The sequence below is a fragment of the Pseudophryne corroboree genome, chromosome 5, assembly GCF_028390025.1.
Source record: "Pseudophryne corroboree isolate aPseCor3 chromosome 5, aPseCor3.hap2, whole genome shotgun sequence".
In the NCBI taxonomy this organism is placed as follows: domain Eukaryota; kingdom Metazoa; phylum Chordata; class Amphibia; order Anura; family Myobatrachidae; genus Pseudophryne; species Pseudophryne corroboree.
The window spans coordinates 29176005-29200883 of record NC_086448.1 but is presented as its reverse complement, the minus strand read 5'-3'; positions in this window follow the sequence as shown (position 1 = coordinate 29200883).

Sequence of the window (24879 nt, the reverse complement as noted above, 5' to 3'; positions counted from 1 at the left end):
GGGAGAGTGCGGATGACTCTGCAACACCGAATGAGAGAACTCCAGGTCCTCCTCAGCCAGGGTATCAAATTTATAGAATTTTGCAAATGTGTTTGCCCCTGACCAAGTAGCAGCTCGGCAAAGTTGTAAAGCCGAGACCCCTCGGGCAGCCGCCCAAGATGAGCCCACCTTCCTTGTGGAATGGGCATTGACAGATTTTGGCTGTGGCAGGCCTGCCACAGAATGTGCAAGCTGAATTGTATTACAAATCCAACGAGCAATCGTCTGCTTAGAAGCAGGAGCACCCAGCTTGTTGGGTGCATATAGGATAAACAGCGAGTCAGATTTTCTGACTCTAGCCGTTCTGGAAACATATATTTTCAGTGCCCTGACAACGTCTAGCAACTTGGAGTCCTCCAAGTCCCTAGTAGCCGCAGGCACCACAATAGGCTGGTTCAGGTGAAACGCTGACACCACCTTTGGGAGAAACTGGGGACGAGTCCTCAATTCTGCCCTATCCATATGGAAAATCAGATAAGGGCTTTTACAGGACAAAGCCGCCAATTCTGATACTCGCCTGGCAGAAGCCAAGGCCAATAACATAACCACCTTCCACGTGAGATATTTCAGATCCACGGTTTTTAGTGGTTCAAACCAATGTGATTTTAAGAAACTCAACACCACGTTGAGATCCCAAGGTGCCACAGGGGGCACAAACGGGGGCTGAATATGCAGCACTCCTTTAACAAATGTCTGAACTTCAGGTACTGAAGCTAGTTCTTTTTGAAAGAAAATCGACAGAGCCGAGATCTGTACCTTAATGGAGCCCAGTTTTAGGCCCATATTTACTCCTGCTTGCAGGAAATGCAGAAATCGACCTAGTTGAAATTCCTCTGTTGGGGCCTTTTCGGCCTCACACCATGCAACATACTTCCGCCATATGCGGTGATAATGAGTTGCTGTGACCTCTTTCCTGGCTTTAATAAGTCTTTCCTGGCTTTAATAATTCCTCCGGAATGCCCTTTTCCTTCAGGATCCGGCGTTCAACCGCCATGCCGTCAAACGCAGCCGCGGTAAGTCTTGGAACAGACAGGGCCCCTGCTGTAGCAGGTCTTGTCTGAGCGGCAGAGACCACGGGTCCTCTGAGATCATCTCTTGAAGTTCCGGGTACCACGCTCTTCTTGGCCAATCCGGAACCACGAGAATTGTGTTTACTCCTCGCTTTCTTATTATTCTCAATACCTTTGGTATGAGAGGTAGAGGAGGGAACACATAAACTGACCGGTACACCCACGGTGTCACTAGAGCGTCCACAGCTATCGCCTGAGGGTCTCTTGACCTGGCGCAATACCTCTCTAGTTTTTTGTTTAGGCGGGACGCCATCATGTCCACCTGTGGACGACCCCATTGATTTACAATCATTTGGAAGACTTCTGGACGAAGTCCCCACTCTCCCATGTGGAGGTCGTGCCTGCTGAGAAAGTCTGCTTCCCAGTTGTCCACTCCCGGGATGAACACTGCTGACAGTGCTAGTACATGATTCTCCGCCCATCGGAGAATTCTTGTGGCTTCTGCCATTGCCATCCTGCTTCTTGTGCCGCCCTGTCGATTCACATGGGCGACTGCCGTGATGTTGTCTGACTGGATCAGCACCGGCTGGTGTAGGAGCAGGGATTTTGCTTGACTTAGGGCATTGTAAATGGCCCTTAGTTCCAGAATATTTATGTAAAGGGCAGTCTCCTGACTTGACCATAGTCCTTGGAAGTTTCTTCCCTTTGTGACTGCCCCCCAGCCTCGTAGGCTGGCATCCGTGGTCACCAGGACCCAGTCCTGTATGCCGAATCTGCGGCCCTCCAGAAGATGAGCACTCTGCAGCAACCACAGAAGAGACACCCTGGTTCTTGGGGACAGGGTTATCAAGCGATGCATCTGAAGATGCGATCCGGACCACTTGTCCAACAGGTCCCACTGAAAAATTCTGGCATGGAACCTGCCGAATAGAATTGCTTCGTAAGAAGCTACCATCTTTCCCAGGACCCGCGTGCAGTGATGCACCGATACCTGTTTTGGTTTTAGGAGGTCTCTGTCTAGAGAAGACAACTCCCTGGCTTTCTCCTCCGGGAGAAACACTTTTTTCTGGACTGTGTCCAGAATCATTCCCAGGAACATTAGACGTGTCGTGGGGACCAGCTGTGACTTTGGGATATTCAGAATCCAGACGTGCTGGCGCAGCACTTCCTGAGATAGTGCTACTCCCACTAACAACTGTTCCTTGGATCGTGCCTTTATTAGGAGATCGTCCAAGTATGGGATAATTAAAACTCCCTTTTTTCGAAGGAGTATCATCATTTCCGCCATAACCTTGGTAAATACCCTCGGTGCCGTGGAGAGTCCAAACGGCAGCGTCTGGAATTGGTAATGGCAATCCTGTACCACAAATCTGAGGTACTCCTGGTGAGGATGGTAAATGGGGACATGCAGGTAAGCATCCTTGATGTCCAGGGATACCATGTAATCCCCCTCGTCCAGGCTTGCAATAACCGCCCTGAGCGATTCCATCTTGAACTTGAATTTTTTTATGTATGTGTTCAAGGATTTAAAATTTAAAATGGGTCTCACCGAACCGTCCGGTTTCGGCACCACAAATAGTGTGGAATAGTAACCCCGGCCTTGTTGAAGTAGGGGTACCCTGATTATCACCTGCTGGGAATACAGCTTGTGAATCGCTGCTAGCACCGCCTCCCTGTCTGAGGGAGCAATCGGCAAGGCAGATTTTAGGAACCGGTGGGGTGGAGCCGCCTCGAATTCCAGCTTGTATCCCTGAGATACTATTTGAAGGATCCAGGGATCCACCTGTGAGCGAGCCCACTGATCGCTGAAATTCATGAGGCGGGCCCCCACCGTACCTGGCTCCGCCTGTGGAGCCCCACCGTCATGCGGCGGACTTGGAAGAGGAAGCGGGGGAGGACTTTTGTTCCTGGGAACCTGCTGTTTGCTGCAGCCTTTTTCCCCTACCTCTGCCTCTAGACAGAAAAGACCCTCCTTTTCCCCGCTTGTTTTTCTGGGTCCGAAAGGACTGAACCTGATAAAATGGCGCCTTCTTAGGCTGTGAGGGGACATGGGGTAAAAATGCTGACTTCCCAGACGTTGCTGTGGAAACTAGGTCGGAGAGACCATCCCCAAATAATTCCTCCCCTTTATAAGGCAAAACTTCCATGTGCCTTTTGGAATCTGCATCTCCAGTCCACTGGCGAGTCCATAAGCATCTCCTAGCAGAGATGGATAATGCACTTACTTTAGATGCCAGCCGGCAGATTTCCCTCTGTGCATCTCTCATGTATAAGACTGAGTCTTTGATATGGTCAATTGTTAGCAGAATCGTGTCTCTGTCTAATGTGTCAATATTTTCTGACAGTTTATCTGACCACGCAGCGGCAGCACTGCACATCCATGCTGACGCAATAGCTGGTCTAAGTATAATGCCTGAGTGTGTATATACAGACTTCAGGATCGCCTCCTGCTTTCTATCAGCAGGTTCCTTAAGGGCGGCCGTATCCTGGGACGGTAGTGCCACCTTTTTAGACAAACGTGTGAGCGCTTTATCCACCCTAGGGGGTGTTTCCCAACGTAACCTATCCTCTGGCGGGAAAGGGAACGCCATTAGTATCTTCTTAGGAATTACCAATTTCTTATCAGGGGAAGCCCACGCTTCTTCACACACTTCATTTAATTCATCTGACGGGGGAAAAACTACAGGTAGTTTTTTCTCCCCAAACATAATACCCTTTTTTGTGGTACCTGGATGTAAATCAGAAATATTTAACACCTCTTTCATTGCCTCAATCATGCAGTGAATGGCCTTAACGGGCATTAAATTTGACTCATCGTCGTCGACACTGGTGTCAGTATCCGTGTCGACATCTACTTGTGCCATCTGAGATAGCGGGCGTTTCAGAGCCCCTGATTACTTTTGAGACACCTGGACAGGCACGAGCTGAAGACTCGGCTGTCCCACAGTCGGCATGTCGTCAAATTTTTTATGTAAGGAGTCTATACGTGCACTCATTTCCTGCCATAAACTCATCCACTCAGGTGTCTGCCCCCCAGGGGGTGACATCCCTGCTAAAGGCATCTGCTCCCCCTCCACATCATTATCCTCCTCAAACATGTCGACACAGCCGTACCGACACACTCCACACACACAGGGAATGCTCAAACAGAGGACAGGACCCACAAAAAGCCCTTTGGGGGGACAGAGTAAGAGTATGCCAGCACACACCAGAGCGCTATATATATATACAGGGACTAACTGAGTTATGTCCCTAATAGCTGCTTTTCAATAAAATATAATATATATATACTGCCAAATTTAATGCCCCCCCTCTCTTTTCCCTCTTACTGGTACTGTAGATTGCAGGGAAGAGCCAGGGAGCTTCCTTCCAGCGGAGCTGTGAGGGGAAAATGGCGCCAGTGTGCTGAGGAGATAGGCTCCGCCCCTTTTTCGCGGCCTATTCTCCCGCTTTTTATGGAATTCTGGCAGGGGTATTTACCTCATATATAGCCCCTGGGGCTATATATTGAGGTATTTTAGCCAGCCAAGGTGTTTTTATTGCTGCCTCAGGGCGCCCCCCCCCAGCGCCCTGCACCCTCAGTGACCGGAGTGTGAAGTGTGTGAGAGGAGCAATGGCGCACAGCTGCAGTGCTGTGCGCTACCTTGGTGAAGACAGAGTCTTCATGCCGCCGATTTTCCGGACCATCTTCTTGCTTCTGGCTCTGTAAGGGGGACGGCGGCGCGGCTCCGGGACCGAACATCAAGGCTGGGCCTGCGGTCGATCCCTCTGGAGCTAATGGTGTCCAGTAGCCTAAGAAGCCCAATCCGGCTGCAAGCAGGCGAGTTCGCTTCTTCTCCCCTTAGTCCCTCGCTGCAGTGAGCCTGTTGCCAGCAGGTCTCACTGAAAATAAAAAAATCTAAGACTATTACTTTCTAAGAGCTCAGGAGAGCCCCTAATGTGCATCCAACCTCGGCCAGGCACGAAATCTAACTGAGGCTTGGAGGAGGGTCATAGTGGGAGGAGCCAGTGCACACCAGGTAGTCTAAGATCTTTCTAGAGTGCCCAGCCTCCTTCGGAGCCCGCTATTCCCCATGGTCATTACGGAGTTCCCAGCATCCACTAGGACATCAGAGAAATATAGATTACTGCGTACCGCATGTGACCTTTTGAGAGAGACACACTTTAAGGCATGAGGTGGAAAATCCCAGGCAAGTCCACCAACGCATTTCGGACTGGGTCCTTTATCAGAAATGCGTTGGTGGAGGAGCAGAGCCGGCGCTTCCACTAGGCAGCTGCGTCAGGACCTGAGGGCGGCCTGCTGAGGCAGCTTGGAAGAAAGATGTATCTGAAAGACCAGGGTTCTATTGGCGGCATAGGTCCAGCACAGTGAGTTACCATACAGTTGCTCAGGGAGTCAGACACAAGCGACTCCCAACCTTAGAGAACAGCAACAGGGAGAGAGGATGCAGTGCTGACACCTTCACAGGCAAAGAGTGGGGAGGACGGGGAGTCATGGTAACATTGCGGATTGCGCATGCACAGAAGCTGTACCATGCCGCCGCTGTACCATGCTCCTGGAGAGGCGGGTCGCTTGTAGTTTAGTGAGTTCATGCCGGTTACCGCCAAACCGCCCTGACCAGAGCCGCCCACACAGGACAAGAATGAAGACCCAGAGCCGCCTGTGGAGTAGGAGAAACCAATACGAGGTGAGGGAAGACTCCTCCCCCCCCCCCCCGCAGCGCTCAGCGCCGCTCAGTGCGGATTTGCGGAATCCTGTACACCCTCACACACACACACTTCTCCCGTGTCCCAACTCCCCATCTTCACCCCACGTCATGTGTCATTCCTCCTCATGTTCCCAGGTCTTATGTCCCAACTCCCCCGCCACCCCACTCATGTCCCCATGTCACCAACTTCCCCATCAGGTGCCAAGTTCCTGTGCAAACCCCCATGTCCTGTATTACCGTCCCTCATGGACCCAGGTCCTGTGTTCCTCCTTACCCTCCCCCCTTCATTTCTCTAGGTCTTGTCCCCCCCCCACCCCACCCTCCCTTCATATCCCCAGATCCTGTGTCCCTCTCCAGCTCTTGTCTTATGTCACCACGTTACCCCCTAATTTTCCAGGTCCTGTGTCCCCCTCCCCCTCATGTCTTGTGTCACCACATTACCCCCTCATTTTCTAGGTTCTGTGTCCCCCTCCCCCTCATGTCTTGTGTCACCACGTTACCCCCTTCCTTTGCCCAGGTCCTGTGTCACCCAAGAAAGCGCTTCACCTAATACTTCTGTAAAAAATAGAAAGGGCTGCACCACGCACTACTGCTGCCTTATAACCCCCTCCATAGACCGTTACCCCTCTCTCCTTTACTATCTGAAAAATTAGTACAGGGGGTGAGGTTTTTTTTGCCTAGGGTGCTAAGAAACCTTGCACCGGCCCTGTGGAGGAGACAACCTGCTGCTGCCCCAGGGGACCTTAAGAGACTACACACCAGATGGAAAGAGATTAACTACCTGGGATTCTCCACCTACACCCCTCATGACTTGAAGTGTGCCTTTTTTGGAAAGGTCACATGCGGTACGCAGTTATATATATTATTTTGTGCTGGGGTTTTTTTTAGCTGCTTTTTTCTTATACATACAAATTCTTATTTGTATGTATTCATATATGATACACAGTAAATAAAACTTTTTAAAACTTTTAAACACTATGAGGTCTTACCTATCTTTGAGGAATCTTCTACCTGAGAGGTTTGGATGAGGTGAATGTCCACACGAGATTCATTTGATAAGAAATATACCTTTTATGGCTTTATCCCACCTGGTTAAGGAGAGTTTAGGTCCAGGGAGTCCAACCCCACCATCTAAAATATTATTATTTGTCTGTGGTCACCAACCTTCTGTGTCATCATTTGGAGACAGGAAAAAACCCAACGCTTGGTTATACCCTATGTAGAGTTTTTATGTTCTCTGATGTGGATTGGTAATATTGGGGAGGATTCTTGCTCCTGGATTTGAAATCGCAGGGTATATATCTGTTTTTTTGTAACATGTGAGAGACTACTGTCCATCTGGCAACAGGTTGTTCTAAAATAACAATCCAAAATACTCTGCATCAGATCATTTCATGGAAGAGAAAGGTATCCAGTGGCAGAGAGCACCACCTGGGTGAGTACTGGCTTACTGTGTTGCCGCCTATTGGGCCCGATTCATAGCTGTGCGCTAATGTTGCCGCAGATGCAAATTTTTTTACTCATAGGATGCGCGTAAATATGCAAATGTGACAGTCGTCTGGATTTGTATAGAGACGCCCATCGAAGCTTCGCAGCTGCCCACAACTGAGTACAGATCTGGGAAATATCAACTGTGTTTCCCGGATATGTTTCCAGTCTGCGGTCACTCAGAATGGCCGCCGCAGCTGAGACGCCGGAGACGTGTTTCCTGCGTATATGATACATACCCTGAAAACAGTCCTGATACGTCCGTGTTTTTGACGCCACCCCCCGAATCCTCCCACGGGGCCGCTCTCTGTCAATCACTTGTGAATGAATCCTCACTGCGAGCGTAATCGCACTACACCCAACGCATATGCACATTGCAGTAGTGACGCATGCATACACAACCAATATGCGTTCGTTTGCGTGGACATCGGAATAGCGTACAACTATGATCAGGCCCCATATGTACTGATCGGTAACCCATTGAATGTATCTGTTCAGTAATGATTCATTACAGAATGATTTCATTCTTTTACAGGCCTCCGGACATGAATACAATGCAGTGGCTCTGGACCCAGCTAAAAAAGTTTATATGATCACACGTGGAGCCGGAGACTGCAGCAGCTGACAGATGGGACATTCAGGTTGAGAGACGATGTTCTGAGAAGTGCAATGATTATATTGATCTTTCGTGTAAAGTTTTGTCAGTAACAGTATAAATAATTGGTGACGCCACAGCTATGTAACTATTATTGTACTTTCTGCTTACATTTTCAAATAAAATACTGTGTATTGTGTGTTTGTAGCAATGATTGTACTTTATAATGCTGATTATTTAATAAAATTGTTTGAATAAAATTGTCAAAAGTGTGATTTCATAGCGCCTTTTGTGAGATTCTTCCCCTCCCCCATACAGTTTACAGAAGCACTGTACAGTAGCTGTAATTATAGCCTATGGCAATATTTAGGCAAACCTTGGCGGTATAAAATGTGAAGCATCAATGCTAACCACTGTGCCGCCTTACTGTATTGTGGTGTTTAAAAATAATGTGACAAGCACAGTAGTGGGAGAGGTCTAGAGCTAGATTAAGGTTTTTGGGGGCCCGGGGGCACTTCAGACAAGGAGGTATATATAAATATATATATATATATATTTTTTTTTTTTTTTTTACAATGTGTGTGGGTGCATGTTACAGCTACTTACCGCTTTTTCTGAGGCATGGTCCAATCGCAGGAGACGTGGCCACGCCACCCTTAGAAGGAAGAAGACATAAAAAGTATTTGCAGGGGCACTGTGAGCCCTCAGCAAGGGGCAACTCCAGGGGTGGGGGAAAGATCACACTGAACTACCTACCCCGCACACGCAGAGAGTGCTGCTGCTCAGTATCTCCCTGGTCCCATTGCAGCATGTGCCGACCTGGGGAGACGGGAGAAAGGCTGCGTAAGGTAAGAGGAGGCGGCGGGCAGTGGCGGACTTGGACTTTGTGATGATTTTATTTATCGCTACTCATAGTGCACTATCTCTTTTTACACTTTTTATTTTGAATGGACACAAGTAATAAATACAAGTTATACACACAGTATAAAAAACCACGTCCAAGCCTTCTGTGAAATAGATGAAAGTACAAAGATAATATAGTTCAGGTCCAACAGTAACATCATATAAACAAGGTTCTAGGTGGATGGGTGGGGTTACAAGGAAAGGACACAAGCAATAGACAACACATAATGGACACCCGGAGATAGACACCCGGAATGGCTATAGACCAGGTTCCCCAGCGTTTGCTGACTTGTATAATTCATTCTGATGTTATAGAGTGTCTGTAACTCTCAGAGTTCTATGAATGATTCTTACCCTGATTGTCTCTTGCAGTTACGGATCCGGTATCTGCTCAGACGACCGTGCCTCAAACGTCATCTGTTTACCTGGGAACCAATAACACTGCGCAGTCTACCACATTGACGCATTCCTCATCATCTAAGATCAGCGCCACCACTGTGACTGATGTATCCAATCTCAGCAGCGCTACTGTTCTAGATACAACTACTACCACCAGTAGTGCTATTGTTCTAGATAAGACTACTGGCGCCAGCAGTGCTACTGTTCTAGATACAACTACTACCACCAGCAGTGCTACTATTCTAGATACAACTACTACCACCAGCAGTGCTACTGTTCTAGATACAACTACTACCACCAGCAGTGCTACTGTTCTAGATAAGACTACTGGCACCAGCAGTGCTACTGTTCTAGATACAACTACTACCACCAGTAGTGCTATTGTTCTAGATAAGACTACTGGCACCAGCAGTGCTACTGTTCTAGATACAACTACTACCACCAGTAGCGCTATTGTTCTAGATAAGACTACTGGTGCCAGCAGTGCTACTGTTCTAGATACAACTACTACCACCAGCATTGCTACTGTCCTAGACACAACTACTACCACCAGTAGTGCTATTGTTCTAGATACGACTACTGGCACCAGCAGTGCTACTGTTCTAGATACAACAACTGACAGCAGTGCTATTGTTCTAGATCCAACTACTGACGGCAGCAGTGCTATTGTTCTACATACAACTACTGGCACCAGTAGTGCTATTGTTCTAGATACAACTACTGACAGAAGCAGTGCTATTGTTCTAGGTACAACTACTGACAACAGCAATGCTATTGCTCTAGATACAACTACTGACACCAGCAGTGATATTGTTATAGATCCAACTGCTGAGAGCAGTACTGTTGTTCTAGATACTACTACTGCTGCTACTACCAGCAGCAGTACTATTGTTCTAGATACAACTTCTACCATCAGCACCCCTATTGTTCTAGATATAACTACTGGCAGCAGCAGTGCTATTGTTCTAGATACAACTACTGACACCAGCACTGCGATTGTGCTAGATACAACTACTGACACCAGCAGTGCTATTGTTCTAAATACAACTACTGACAGCAATGCTATTGTTCTAGATACATCTACTGACATCAGCAGTGCTATTGTTCTAGATACAACTACTGACACCAGCAGTGCTATTGTTCTAGATACAACTGCTGACAGCAGTACTATTGTTCTAGATACTACTACTACTACTACCACCACCAACAGCAGCAGTACTGTTGTTCTAGATACTACTACTACCACCAGCAGCACTATTGTTCTAGATACAACTACTGGCAGTAGCAGTGCTATTGTTCTAGATACAACTACTGACACCAGCAGTGCGACTGTTCTAGATAAGACTACTGACACCAGCAGTGCTATTGTTCTAGGTACAACTACTGACACCAGCAGCGCTATTGTTCTAGGTACAACTACTGATAGCAATGCTATTGTTCTAGATACATCTACTGACACCAGCAGCGCTATTGTTCTAGATACAACCACTGACACCAGCAGTACTATTGTTCTTGGTACAACTACTGACACCGGCAGCACTGTTGTTCTAGGTACACCTACTGACAGCAGCAGCCCTATTGTTCAAGGTATAACTACTGAAAGCAGCAGCGTTATTGTTCTAGGTACACCTACTTACACCAGCAGTGCTATTGTTCTAGGTACAACTACTGCCACCAGCAGCGCTATTGTTCTAGGTACAACTACTGACAGCAGCAGCGCTAGTGTTCTAGGTACAACTACTGACACCAGCAGTGCTGTTCTAGGTACAACTACTGACACCAGCAGTGCTATTGTTCTAGGTGCAACTACTGACACCGGCAGCACTGTTGTTCTAGGAACACCTACTGACAGCAGCAGCCCTATTGTTCAAGGTACAACTACTGAAAGCAGCAGCGCTATTGTTCTAGGTACACCTACTTACAACAGCAGTGCTATTGTTCTAGGTACAACTACTGCCACCAGCAGCGATATTGTTCTAGGTACAACTACTGACAGCAGCAGCGCTAGTGTTCTAGGTACAACTACTGACACCAGCAGTGCTAGTGTTCTAGGTACAACTACTGACACCAGCAGTGCTATTGTTCTAGGTGCAACTACTGACACCAGCAGTGCTATTGTTCTAGGTACAACTACTGACACCAGCAGTACTGTTGTTCTAGATACAACTACTGACACCAGCAGTGCTATTGTTTTAGATGCAACTACTGACACCGGCAGTGCTATTGTTTTAGATACAACTACTGACACCAGCAGTGCGACTGTTCTAGATAAGACTACTGACACCAGCAGTGCTATTGTTCTAGGTACAACTACTGACACCAGCAGCGCTATTGTTCTAGGTCCAACTACTGACAGCAATGCTATTGTTCTAGATACATCTACTGACACTAGCAGCGCTATTGTTCTAGATACAACCACTGACACCAGCAGTACTATTGTTCTTGGTACAACTACTGACACCGGCAGCACTGTTGTTCTAGGTACACCTACTGACAGCAGCAGCCCTATTGTTCAAGGTACAACTACTGAAAGCAGCAGCGCTATTGTTCTAGGTACACCTACTGACACCAGCAGTGCTATTGTTCTAGGTACAGCTACTGCCAACAGCAGCGCTATTGTTCTAGGTACAACTACTGACAGCAGCAGCGCTAGTGTTCTAGGTACAACAACTGACAGCAGCAGTGCTAGTGTTCTAGGTACAACTACTGACACCAGCAGTGATATTCTAGGTACAACTACTGACACCAGCAGTGCTATTGTTCTAGGTGCAACAACTGACACCAGCAGTGCTGTTCTAGGTACAACTACTGACACCAGCAGTACTATTGTTATAGATACAACTACTGACAGCAATGCTATTGTTCTAGATACATCTACTGACACCAGCAGCGCTATTGTTCTAGATACAACCACTGACACCAGCAGTACTATTGTTCTTGGTACAACTACTGACACCGGCAGCACTGTTGTTCTAGGTACACCTACTGACAGCAGCAGCCCTATTGTTCAGAGTACAACTACTGAAAGCAGCAGCGCTATTGTTCTAGGTACACCTACTGACACCAGCAGTGCTATTGTTCTAGGTACAGCTACTGCCACCAGCAGCGCTATTGTTCTAGGTACAACTACTGACAGCAGCAGCGCTAGTGTTCTAGGTGCAACAACTGACAGCAGCAGTGCTAGTGTTCTAGGTACAACTACTGACACCAGCAGTGATATTCTAGGTACAACTACCGACACCAGCAGTGCTATTGTTCGAGGTGCAACAACTGACACCAGCAGTGCTGTTCTAGGTACAACTACTAACACCAGCAGTGCTATTGTTATAGATACAACTACTGACAGCAATGCTATTGTTCTAGATACATCTACTGACACCAGCAGCGCTATTGTTCTAGATACAACCACTGACACCAGCAGTACTATTGTTCTTGGTATAACTACTGACACCGGCAGCACTGTTGTTCTAGGTACACCTACTGACAGCAGCAGCCCTATTGTTCAAGGTAAAACTACTGAAAGCAGCAGCGCTATTGTTCTAGGTACACCTACTGACACCAGCAGTGCTATTGTTCTAGGTACAGCTACTGCCACCAGCAGCGCTATTGTTCTAGGTACAACTACTGACAGCAGCAGCGCTAGTGTTCTAGGTACAACAACTGACAGCACCAGTGCTAGTGTTCTAGGTACAACTACTGACACCAGCAGTGCTATTCTAGGTACAACTACTGACACCAGCAGTGCTATTGTTCTAGGTGCAACTACTGACACCAGCAGTGCTATTCTAGGTACAACTACTGACACCAGCAGTACTATTGTTCTAGATACAACTACTGACACCAGCAGTGCTATTGTTTTATCTACAACTACTGACACCAGCAGTGCTATTGTTTTAGATACAACTACTGACACCGGCAGTGCTATTGTTTTAGATACAACTACTGACACCAGCAGTGCGACTGTTCTAGATAAGACTACTGACACCAGCAGTGCTATTGTTCTAGGTACAACTACTGACACCAGCAGTGCGACTGTTCTAGATAAGACTACTGACACCAGCAGTGCTATTGTTCTAGGTACAACTACTGACACCAGCAGTGCGACTGTTCTAGATAAGACTACTGACACCAGCAGTGCTATTGTTCTAGGTACAACTACTGACACCAGCAGTGCGACTGTTCTAGATAAGACTACTGACACCAGCAGTGCTATAGTTCTAGGTACAACTACTGACACCAGCAGTGCGACTGTTCTAGATAAGACTACTGACACCAGCAGTACTATTGTTCTAGATACAACTACTGACACCAGCAGTGCTATTGTTTTAGATACAACTACTGACACCGGCAGTGCTATTGTTTTAGATACAACTACTGACACCAGCAGTGCGACTGTTCTAGATAAGACTGCTGACACCAGCAGTGCTATTGTTCTAGGTACAACTACTGACAGCAATGCTATTGTTCTAGATACATCTACTGACACCAGCAGCGCTATTGTTCTAGATACAACCACTGACACCAGCAGTACTATTGTTCTTGGTACAACTACTGACACCGGCAGCACTATTGTTCTAGGTACACCTACTGACAGCAGCAGCCCTATTGTTCAAGGTACAACTACTGAAAGCAGCAGCGCTATTGTTCTAGGTACACTTACTGACACCAGCAGTGCTATTGTTCTAGGTACAACTACTGCCACCAGCAGTGCTATTGTTCTAGGTACAACTACTGACAGCAGCAGCGCCAGTGTTCTAGGTACAACAACTGACAGCAGCAGTGCTAGTGTTCTAGGTACAACTACTGACACCAGCAGTGCTGTTCTAGGTACAACTACTGACGCCAGCAGTGCTATTGTTCTAGGTGCAACTACTGACACCAGCAGTGCTGTTCTAGGTACAACTACAGACACCAGCAGTACTATTGTTCTAGATACAACTACTGACACCAGCAGTGCTATTGTTTTAGATACAACTACTGACACCGGCAGTGCTATTGTTTTAGATACAACTACTGACACCAGCAGTGCTATTGTTTTAGATACAACTACTGACACCGGCAGTGCTATTGTTTTAGATACAACTACTGACACCAGCAGTGCGACTGTTCTAGATAAGACTACTGACACCAGCAGTGCTATTGTTCTAGGTACAACTACTGACACCAGCAGTGCAACTGTTCTAGATAAGACTACTGACACCAGCAGTGCTATTGTTCTAGGTACAACTACTGACACCAGCAATGCGACTGTTCTAGATAAGACAACTGACACCAGCAGTGCTATTGTTCTAGGTACAACTACTGACACCAGCAGTGCAACTGTTCTAGATAAGACTACTGACACCAGCAGTACTATTGTTCTAGATACAACTACTGACACCAGCAGTGCTATTGTTTTAGATACAACTACTGACACCGGCAGTGCTATTGTTTTAGATACAACTACTGACACCAGCAGTGCGACTGTTCTAGATAAGACTGCTGACACCAGCAGTGCTATTGTTCTAGGTACAACTACTGACAGCAATGCTATTGTTCTAGATACATCTACTGACACCAGCAGCGCTATTGTTCTAGATACAACCACTGACACCAGCAGTACTATTGTTCTTGGTACAACTACTGACACCGGCAGCACTATTGTTTTAGGTACACGTACTGACAGTAGCAGCCATATTGTTCAAGGTACAACTACTGAAAGCAGCAGCGCTATTGTTCTAGGTACACTTACTGACACCAGCAGTGCTATTGTTCTAGGTACAACTACTGCCACCAGCAGCGCTATTGTTCTAGGTACAACTACTGACAGCAGCAGCGCCAGTGTTCTAGGTACAACAACTGACAGCAGCAGTGCTAGTGTTCTAGGTACAACTACTGACACCAGCAGTGCTGTTCTAGGTACAACTACTGACGCCAGCAGTGCTATTGTTCTAGGTGCAACTACTGACACCAGCAGTGCTGTTCTAGGTACAACTACAGACACCAGCAGTACTATTGTTCTAGATACAACTACTGACACCAGCAGTGCTATTGTTTTAGATACAACTACTGACACCGGCAGTGCTATTGTTTTAGATACAACTACTGACACCGGCAGTGCTATTGTTCTAGAAAGAACTACTGACACCAGCAGTGCGATTGTTCTAGATACAACTACTGTTTCATCAACTATTAACTCTACCAATGTGATTGATGCAACAACAGACATAACAAATACCAATGTTCTTAATTCATCAATTGATACCACTTCTACCAATGTGATTGATACAACAACTGACATAGGTATTACTGATTTTACTAACTCATCAACTGATATCAGATCTACCATTCTGATTGAACCAACAACTGAGATTAGTGCTACCAGTTTCGCCATTGATTGTCATGTAACAACTTTATTATCACTGGAGACCAACATGGCGAATGATACAATTTCTTCAGCACAAACAACTACAAGTACTGTAACAAGTACTACACGAAATTCAAGTACCCAACTCACAACTAATACTACAACAAGCATAACTACTCCAGCAGCAGATACTACAACACAAACAACTAAAAGTACTATAACAAGTACTACACCAACCACAAGTACTCGCCTCGCAACTAATACTACGACAAGCAAAAGTACTCCAGCAGCAGATACTACAACACAAACAAGTACAAGTACTACACAAACCTCAAGTACTCACCTCGCAACTAATACTACGACAAACATAACTACTCCAGCAGCAGATACTACAACACAAACAACTACAAGTTCTACACCAACCTCAAGTACTCGCCTCGCAACTAATACTACAACAAGCGAAACTACTCCAGCAGCAGATACTACAACACAAACAACTACAAGTACTACACCAACCTCAAGTACTCGCCTCGCAACTAATACTACGACAAGCGAAACTACTCCAGCAGCAGATACTACAACACAAACAAGTACAAGTACTACACAAACCTCAAGTACTCGCCTTGCAACTAATACTACGACAAGCATAACTACTCCAGCAGCAGATACTACAACACAAACAACTACAAGTACTACACCAACCTCAAGTACTCGCCTCGCAACTAATTCTATGACAAGCGAAACTACTCCAGCAGCAGATACTACAACACAAACAACTACAAGTACTACACCAACCTCAAGTACTCGCCTCGCAACTAATACTACGACAAGCGAAACTACTCCAGCAGCAAATACTACAACACAAACAAGTACAAGTACTACACCAACCTCAAGTACTCGCCTTGCAACTAATACTACGACAAGCATAACTACTCCAGCAGCAAATATTACAACAAAAACAACTACAAGTACTACACCAACCTCAAGTACTCGCCTTGCAATTAATACTACGACAAGCAAAACTACTCCAGCAGCAGATACTACAACACAAACAACTACAAGTACTACACCAACCTCAAGTACTCGCCTCACAACTAATACTATGACAAGCGAAACTACTCCAGCAGCAGATACTACAACACAAACAACTACAAGTACTCTAACAAGTACTACACCAACCTCAAGTACTCGCCTCGCAACTAATACTACGACAAGCCAAACTACTCCAGCAGCAGATACTACAGCACAAACAAGTACAAGTACTACACCAACCTCAAGTACTCGCCTTGCAACTAATACTACGACAAGCATAACTACTCCAGCAGCAAATATTACAACACAAACAACTACAAGTACTACACCAACCTCAAGTACTCGCCTGTCAACTAATACTACGATAAGCGAAACTACTCCAGCAGCAGATACTACAACACAAACAAGTACAAGTACTACACCAACCTCAAGTACTCGCCTTGCAACTAATACTACGACAAGCATAACTACTCCAGCAGCAGATACTACAACACAAACAACTACAAGTACAAGTACTACACCAACCTCAAGTACTCGCCTCACAACTAATATTACGACAAGCGAAACTACTCCAGCAGCAGATACTACAACACAAACAACTACAAGTACTGTAACACGTACTACACCAACCTCAAGTACCCACCTTGCAACGAATACTACAAAGAGCACAACCAAAATTGCTGTAAGGAGCACTACAGCCGGCACAGCTAAAGACATTGTATCCAGTAGTCAGCCTACTTCTACAGGTCCTGGGAAAACCACAGCAGTCGGTAAGTTTTGTGTTAGACAGACTCTAGTCTACTGACTGCTACATTAGCAACATAATAATCAGCAGCAATGGGAATTAGTTTAGTAGAGTTTAAATTAGTAAACCAAGGGGTGTAATCAGTGGCGTAACTAGAAATTTTTCTCCCCCAAGCCAAACAATTCCCTGGCGCCCCCCCCCCTACTCCCCCCCTTCCCCCCTCCATAATTGGCACTAGTAAAGCGAAGAATCTGCGGGCGCCTTTGGCGCGCGCCGCACAAAAGGGCGTGGCTTGGATGAAATGGGCGTGGCTTTGCATAAAGGGGCGTGGCAATGCAGGAAAATACTACCTTAACCCCGATTTTGCAACCTGCACGCCCAGACGTTGGTCACCACAGGAAAGAAAATAATCCTGATTCATGCCCCTTACATTATTTGTCATTTTTCCTCCTTATAGTAATGCCCAGTATACATTATGCCACATACTGCAATGGCCCTTAGACATTATGCCACACACAATAATGCACATGACACAATATGCACACACCGTAATGCCCCCAACACATTATGCCACACACCGTAATGCCTGTGACACATTATGACAGGAATCGCAATGCCCGTTATACATTATGCTACACACTGCAATGCCCCTGATACATTATAGCACATACAATGTCTATGACACATTATGCCACACACCGCAATGACCCTGAGACATTATACCACTTACCACAATGCCCGTGATATAGTATACAACACACCGTAATGCCTGTGACACATTATGACACACACCGCAATGTCCGTGATACATTATGCCACACACCGCAATGCCCATTACACATTAAGCCCTACAGTAAGGCTTCTAATTACTTTTAAATGAACTGCTCGTTGCCAGGAGTTTCATGCTCTTGGTTCCATGCACGGTGTCAGAGGTTTTCATGCTCAGGGTGTCATGCTCGTTGCCAGGGGTTTCATGCGCTAGGTGTCATGCTCGTTGCCAGGGGTTTCATGCACTGCGTGTCATGCTCGTTGCTAGGGGGTAATGCTTGTTGCTAGGGCTGTGCTCCCAGTGGCACATATGCCCCCAGTGCCAGATATTCCCCCACAGTGCCAGGTACACACATGCCCCCAATGCCAAATATGCCCCCCAGTGCCAAATATGCTCCCCCAATGCCACATATGCCCCCCTAAGTGCCAAATATGCTCCCCCTCCCCGAGTGCCAAATATGCTCCCCCTGTGCCAAGTACAACTCACTCCTGCTCCTCCGCTGTTTTGTGAAGGAGGGACACGGAGGGCACAGCACGCGCCTCTCCTGTGTCCCTCCCGCGTCTCCAGCGTGTCTGTTAAATGAAGTGCCGGTTCGTGAGCCAATCAGAGCTCATGAACGGGCACTTCATTTAATAGACACGCCGGAGACGCAGGAGGGACACAGGAGAGGCGCACGCTGTGCACTCCGTGTCCCTCCTTCACAGCAGAGATCAGTGGCGGCTAGGGTGCCCTGCAGCCCTGCGCTCCCCCAAGCAAGCGCAGTAGCTGCGGACCTGTAGTTACGCCACTGGGTGTAATTGTGATAGAGAGAAAAGCAATTTGGGGCAGATGTATTAAGCCTGGAGAGGTGATAAAGTGGAAGGTGAGAACGCACCAGCCAGTCAGCTCCTAACTTTCATTTTTCAAACCCAGCCTGTTACCTGACACTTCACTTCTCCAGGCATGATACATCTGCCCTACATTGTATGTTTGTAACGACCCCCTTAGCTGGCTGTAGCCTTATCACATGCAAAACATGGACAGGACCATTATAGAAGGATTGCGTAAGTGCTTGTATCACCAACTACCTCTTATATCTGTCATTTGGGGGAGAGGCAGAGAACAAAACAGATCAATTCCAGGTAAGAGAAGACTCATTGGTACGTAATAGAACATTCCTGTACGAACTCAATGCAGTGAGCCGGGGGGTGGGTGGCTGGCGCAATGTGATCATCACACCGCTCTGGTGAGGTTTTAATGGTAAATTGCGACAATTGAAGCTTTCTATCACCCCCATAGTATAGACTGACACTCGTATTGCTGATGATAGCTGAGAAATTTACAATGACAATCTTTCAACCGGAAGGAGAACGCAAGAAGTCCTGAGATATCGCCCTCAGCGGTGGGCGATGGAAGGGCACCTAAATCTAGCTCCATAGCCAGCCTGTAATAATAGATCCAGGCAAATAGGATTCCGCTAGTAGCTATCAGAGCCAGATTATATGGGATCTGCAAGTGCTTACAGTGGGGGAAATCTACTGGAGTATTGGAATGATCCCCCATCACCATGAATGGAAAATGAAGATTAAACTGAAACAAATAAAAACAAATGTAAATGAAACCATCCCTGCGTTATCCCCTGCAGCCGATAAATGTCCTCTTTGTTTATTGTATCTAGCGGAACTTATTTTCACGGGATTTCTATTGAAAGTTATATTTTAATACATCTACATACAGACGGAGCCTTGCTCCTCTAGTCTTCTCTGCTGCACCTAGGTGCACCGAGTCTCATTAGCATAAACCTTTCATCTATTGTTCTCAGCTGCAATACAATATAGAGAGAACAATACAGTAGTGAATTAAATCATTACAGCAGGGGAATAAGTCCAACTGCCCTGGCTCACTTAATCCCATTAAAGGGATAAATGAGCAGGGCTCCATCTGTATTCCATTTCCTATCTATAGGTTCTTCCTGCTCACCTATAGACGTGTGTACCTGGCGTGTGCTACATACGCTTGATTAAAAGGAGGCTGTAGATAGAGACGCCCCGTTTGTGTATAGGCAGATATACGGCTGCAGGCTTGGTGTGTTTCCATGTCTGTATTCTGAGTCACATCAAGTCTAATATTATAATTCAATTGTTTTGTATTTTTTACAGGAACTTCCGTACTTCAGATTACAGTGAGAAGCACATTAGCAGAGAATGCGGTCATTGCTGCGCTGATAGAGAAGGTAACGCACTGCACTGATATTATAGTGTGGACTGCACTGTCCTGATTTACTCCAGATGTACAGAAATGTAAGATGACAGCAAACAAGCAGCACAAACCAGTAAACATCACTGTGTGTGATTCCGGAAGTCTGCATTACATATACCCTCGGTCTGAGAGACATAAGCCCAAGTCTGAGAGACATATACCCTTTGTCTGAGACACATGCCCAGGTCTGGGAGACATATACCCATGGTCTGATAGACATATACCCTAGGTCTGAGAGAGAGACATACACCCTTGGTCTGAGAGACATATAACCTAGATCTGAGAGACATACATACCCTCGGCCTGAGAGACATACACTCTACTGTCGGCCTGAAATACATACAGTGCATCCGGAAAATATTCACAGCGCTTCACTTTTTCCGCATTTTGTTATGTTACAGCCTTATTCCAAACTGGAATAAATTCATTTTGTCCCTCAAATTTCTACACACAATGGTGGTCATTCCAAGTTGTTTGCTCGCTGCAGTTTTTAGCAGCCGTGCAAACGCTATGCCGCCTCCCACTGGGAGTGTATTTTAGCTTAGCAGAAGTGCGAACGAAGGTATCGGAGAGCGGGTACAAAGTTTTTTTGTGCAGTTTCAGAGTAGCTCAAAACCTACTCAGCGCTTGCGATCACTTCAAACTGTTATGTTTCTGTTTTGACGTCACAAACACGCCCTGCGTTCGCCCAGCCACGCCTGCGATTTTTCTGGCACGCCTGCGTTTTTTCGAACACTCCCTGAAAACGGTCAGTTGCCACCCAGAAACGCCCTCTTCCTGTCAATCACTCTGCAGCCACCAGTGCAACTGAAAAGCTTCGCTAGACCCTGTGTGAAACTACATCGTTCGTTGTAATAGTACGCCGCACGTGCGCATTGCGCCGCATGCGCAGAAGTGCAGTTTTTTTGCCTCATCGCTGCACAGCGAACGAATGCAGCTAGCGATCAACTCGGAATGACCACCTATACCCCATAATGACAATGTGAAAGAGGTTTTTTTGAGATTTTTGCTAATTTATTAAAAAATAAGAATTTACTTACCGATAATTCTATTTCTCGTAGTCCGTAGTGGATGCTGGGGACTCCGTCAGGACCATGGGAATAGCGGGCTCCGCAGGAGACTGGGCACATCTAAAAAAGCTTTTAGGTCACATGGTGTGTACTGGCTCCTCCCCCCATGACCCTCCTCCAAGCCTCAGTTAGGTACTGTGCCCGGACGAGCGTACACAATAAGGAAGGATCTTGAATCCCGGGTAAGACTCATACCAGCCACACCAATCACACTGTACAACTTGTGATCTGAACCCAGTTAACAGCATGATAACAAAACGAAGTAGCCTCTAAAAAGATGGCTCACAACAATAGTAATAACCCGATTTTTGTAACAATAACTATGTACAAGTATTGCAGACAATCCGCACTTGGGATGGGCGCCCAGCATCCACTACGGACTACGAGAAATAGAATTATCGGTAAGTAAATTCTTATTTTCTCTAACGTCCTAGTGGATGCTGGGGACTCCGTCAGGACCATGGGGATTATACCAAAGCTCCCAAACGGGCGGGAGAGTGCGGATGACTCTGCAGCACCGAATGAGAGAACTCCAGGTCCTCCTCAGCCAGGGTATCAAAATCTGTAAAATTTTACAAACGTGTTCTCCCCTGACCACGTAGCTGCTCGGCAAAGTTGTAATGCCGAGACTCCTCGGGCAGCCGCCCAGGATGAGCCCACCTTCCTTGTGGAATGGGCATCTACATATTTCGTCTGTGGCAGGCCTGCCACAGAATGTGCAAGCTGAATTGTACTACAAATCCAGCGTGCAATAGACTGCTTAGAAGCATGAGCACCCAGCTTGTTGGGTGTATACAGTATAAACAGCAAGTCAGACTTTCTGACTCCAGCCGTCCTAACTATATATATATATATATATATATATTTTTAGGGCCCTGACCACGTCTAGTAACTTGGAGTCCTCCAAGTCCCTATTAGCCGCAGGCACCACAAGAGGTTGTTTCAGGTGAAAACGCTGACACCCCTTTATGAAGAAACTGGAGACGAGTCCCAGTTCTGTCCTGTTCAAATGGAAAATTTTAATATGGGCTTTTGTAAGACAAAGCCGCCCATTCTGACAATCGCCTGGCCGAGGCCAGGGCTAACAACATGGTCACTTCCCATGTGAGATATTTGTCAACAGCATGGTCACTTTCCATGTGAGATATTTCAAATCCACAGATTTGAGCGGTTCAAACCAATATGATTTTAAGAAATCCCAACACTATGTTGAGATCTCACGGTGCCCCTAGGGGCACAAAAAAGCTGTATATGCAATACATCCTTCACAATCTGGACTTCAGGAACTGAAGTCAATTCTTTCTGGAAGAAAATCTACAGGGCCGAAATTTAAATGTTAATGAACCCCCATTTGAGGTCCAAAACACTCCTGTTTTCAGGAAGTGTAGAAATCGACCTAGTTGAATTTCCGTCGTGGAGCCTTCCTGGCCTCACCCACGCAACATATTTTCACCACATGTGGTGATGACGTTGTGCGGTCACCTCCTTCCTGGCTTTGACCAGGGTAGGTATGACCTCTTATGGAATGCCTTTTCCCCTCAGGATCCGGCATTCAACCGCCATGCCGTCAAACGCAGCCGCGGTAAGTCTTGGAATAGACATGGTACTTGCTGAATCAAGTCCCTTCTTAGCTCCCCAGGCCCTTAGTCCTCTGTGAGCATTTCTTGAAGTTCCGGGTACCAAGTCCCTCTTGGCCAATCCGGAGCCACTAGTATAGTTCATACTCCTCTATGTCTTATAATTCTCAATACCCTGGTTATGAGAAACAGAGGAGGGAACACATACACAGACTGGTACACCCACGGTGTTACCAGAACATCCACAGCTATCGCCTGAAGGTCTCATGACCTGGCGGAATACCTGTCCCGTTTTTTGTTCGGGCGGGACGCCATCATGTCCACCTTTGGTCTTTGCCAACGGTCCACAATCATGTTGAAAAACTTCCCTATGAAGTTTCCACTCTCCCGGGTGGAGGTCATGCCTGCTGAGGAAGTCTGCTTCCCAGTCGTCCACTCCCGGAAAGAACACTGCTGACAGTGCTATCACATGATTTTCCGCCTAGCGAAAAATCCTTGCAGTTTTCACTGCCCTCCTGCTTCTTGTGCCGCCCTTCTGTTTACGTGGGCGACTGCCGTGATGTTATCCCACTGGATCAATACCGGCTGACCTTGAAGCAGAGGTCTAGCTAAGTTTAGAGCATTATAAAATTGCTCTAAGCTTATTTATGCGGAGAGAATTCTCCAGACTTAATCACACTTCCCTGGAAATTTTTTCCCTGTGTGACTGTTCCCCAGCCTCTCAGGCTGGCCTCCGTGGTCACCGGCATCCAATCCTGAATGCCGAATCTGCGGCCCTCTAGAAGATGAGCACTCTGTAATCACCACAGGAGAGACACCCTTTTCCTTGGATATAGGGTTATCCGCTGATGCATCTGAGGATGCGATCCGGACCATTTGTCCAGCAGATCCCACTGAAGAGTTCTTGCGGGAAATCTGCCGAATGGAATTGCTTCGTAATAAGCCACCATTTTTACCAGGACTCTTGTGCAATGATGCACTGACACTTTTCCTGGTTTTAGGAGGATCCCGATTAGCTCGGATAACTCCCTGGTTTTCTCCACTGGGAGAAACACGTTTTTCTGGACTGTGTCCAGAATCTTCCCTAGGAACAGTAGACGTGTCGTCGGAAAAAGCTGCGATTTTGGAATATTTAGAATCCACTCGCGCTGTCGTAGAACTACTTAAGATAGTGCTACTCCGACCTCCAACTGTTCTCTGGACCTTGCCCTTATCAGGAAAGCGTCCATGTTTCTTTTAAGAAAAATCATCATTCCCGCCATTACCTTGGTAAACACCCGGGGCGCCGTGGACAATCCAAACGGCAGCGTCTGAACTGATAGTGACAGTTCTGTACCAGGAACCTGAAGTACCCTTGGTGAGAAGGGCAAATTTGGACCTGTAGGTAAACGTCCCTGATATCCAGTGACATCATATCGTCCCCTTCTTCCTGGTTCGCTATCACTGCTCCGAGTGACTCCATCTTGATTTGAACGCTTGTATGTAAGTGTTCAAATATTTCAGATCTCACCGAGCCGGTTGGCTTCAGTACCACAATATAGTGTGGAATACTACCCCCTTCCTTGTTGTAAGAAGGGTCCTTTGATTATCACCTGCTGGGAATACAGCCTGTGAATTGTGTGAGGGGGAGACGTCTCGAATTTCCAATGTACACCTGGGATATTACATGTAGGATCCCGGAGTTCCCTTGCGAGTGTTGCTGAAACTCTTGAGATGACCCCCTACCGCACCTGAGTCCGCTTGTACGGCCCCAGCGTTATGCTGCGGACTTGGCAGAAGCCGTGAGGAGCTTCTGTTCCTGGGAATGAGCTGCTTGCTGCAGTCTTCTTCCCTTTCCTCTCCCCCTGGGCAGATATGACTGGCCTTCGCCCGCCTGCCCGTATGGGGACGAAAGGACTGAGACTGAAAAGACTGTGTCCTTTTCTGCCAATATGTGACTCGGGGTAACAAAAGGTGGAT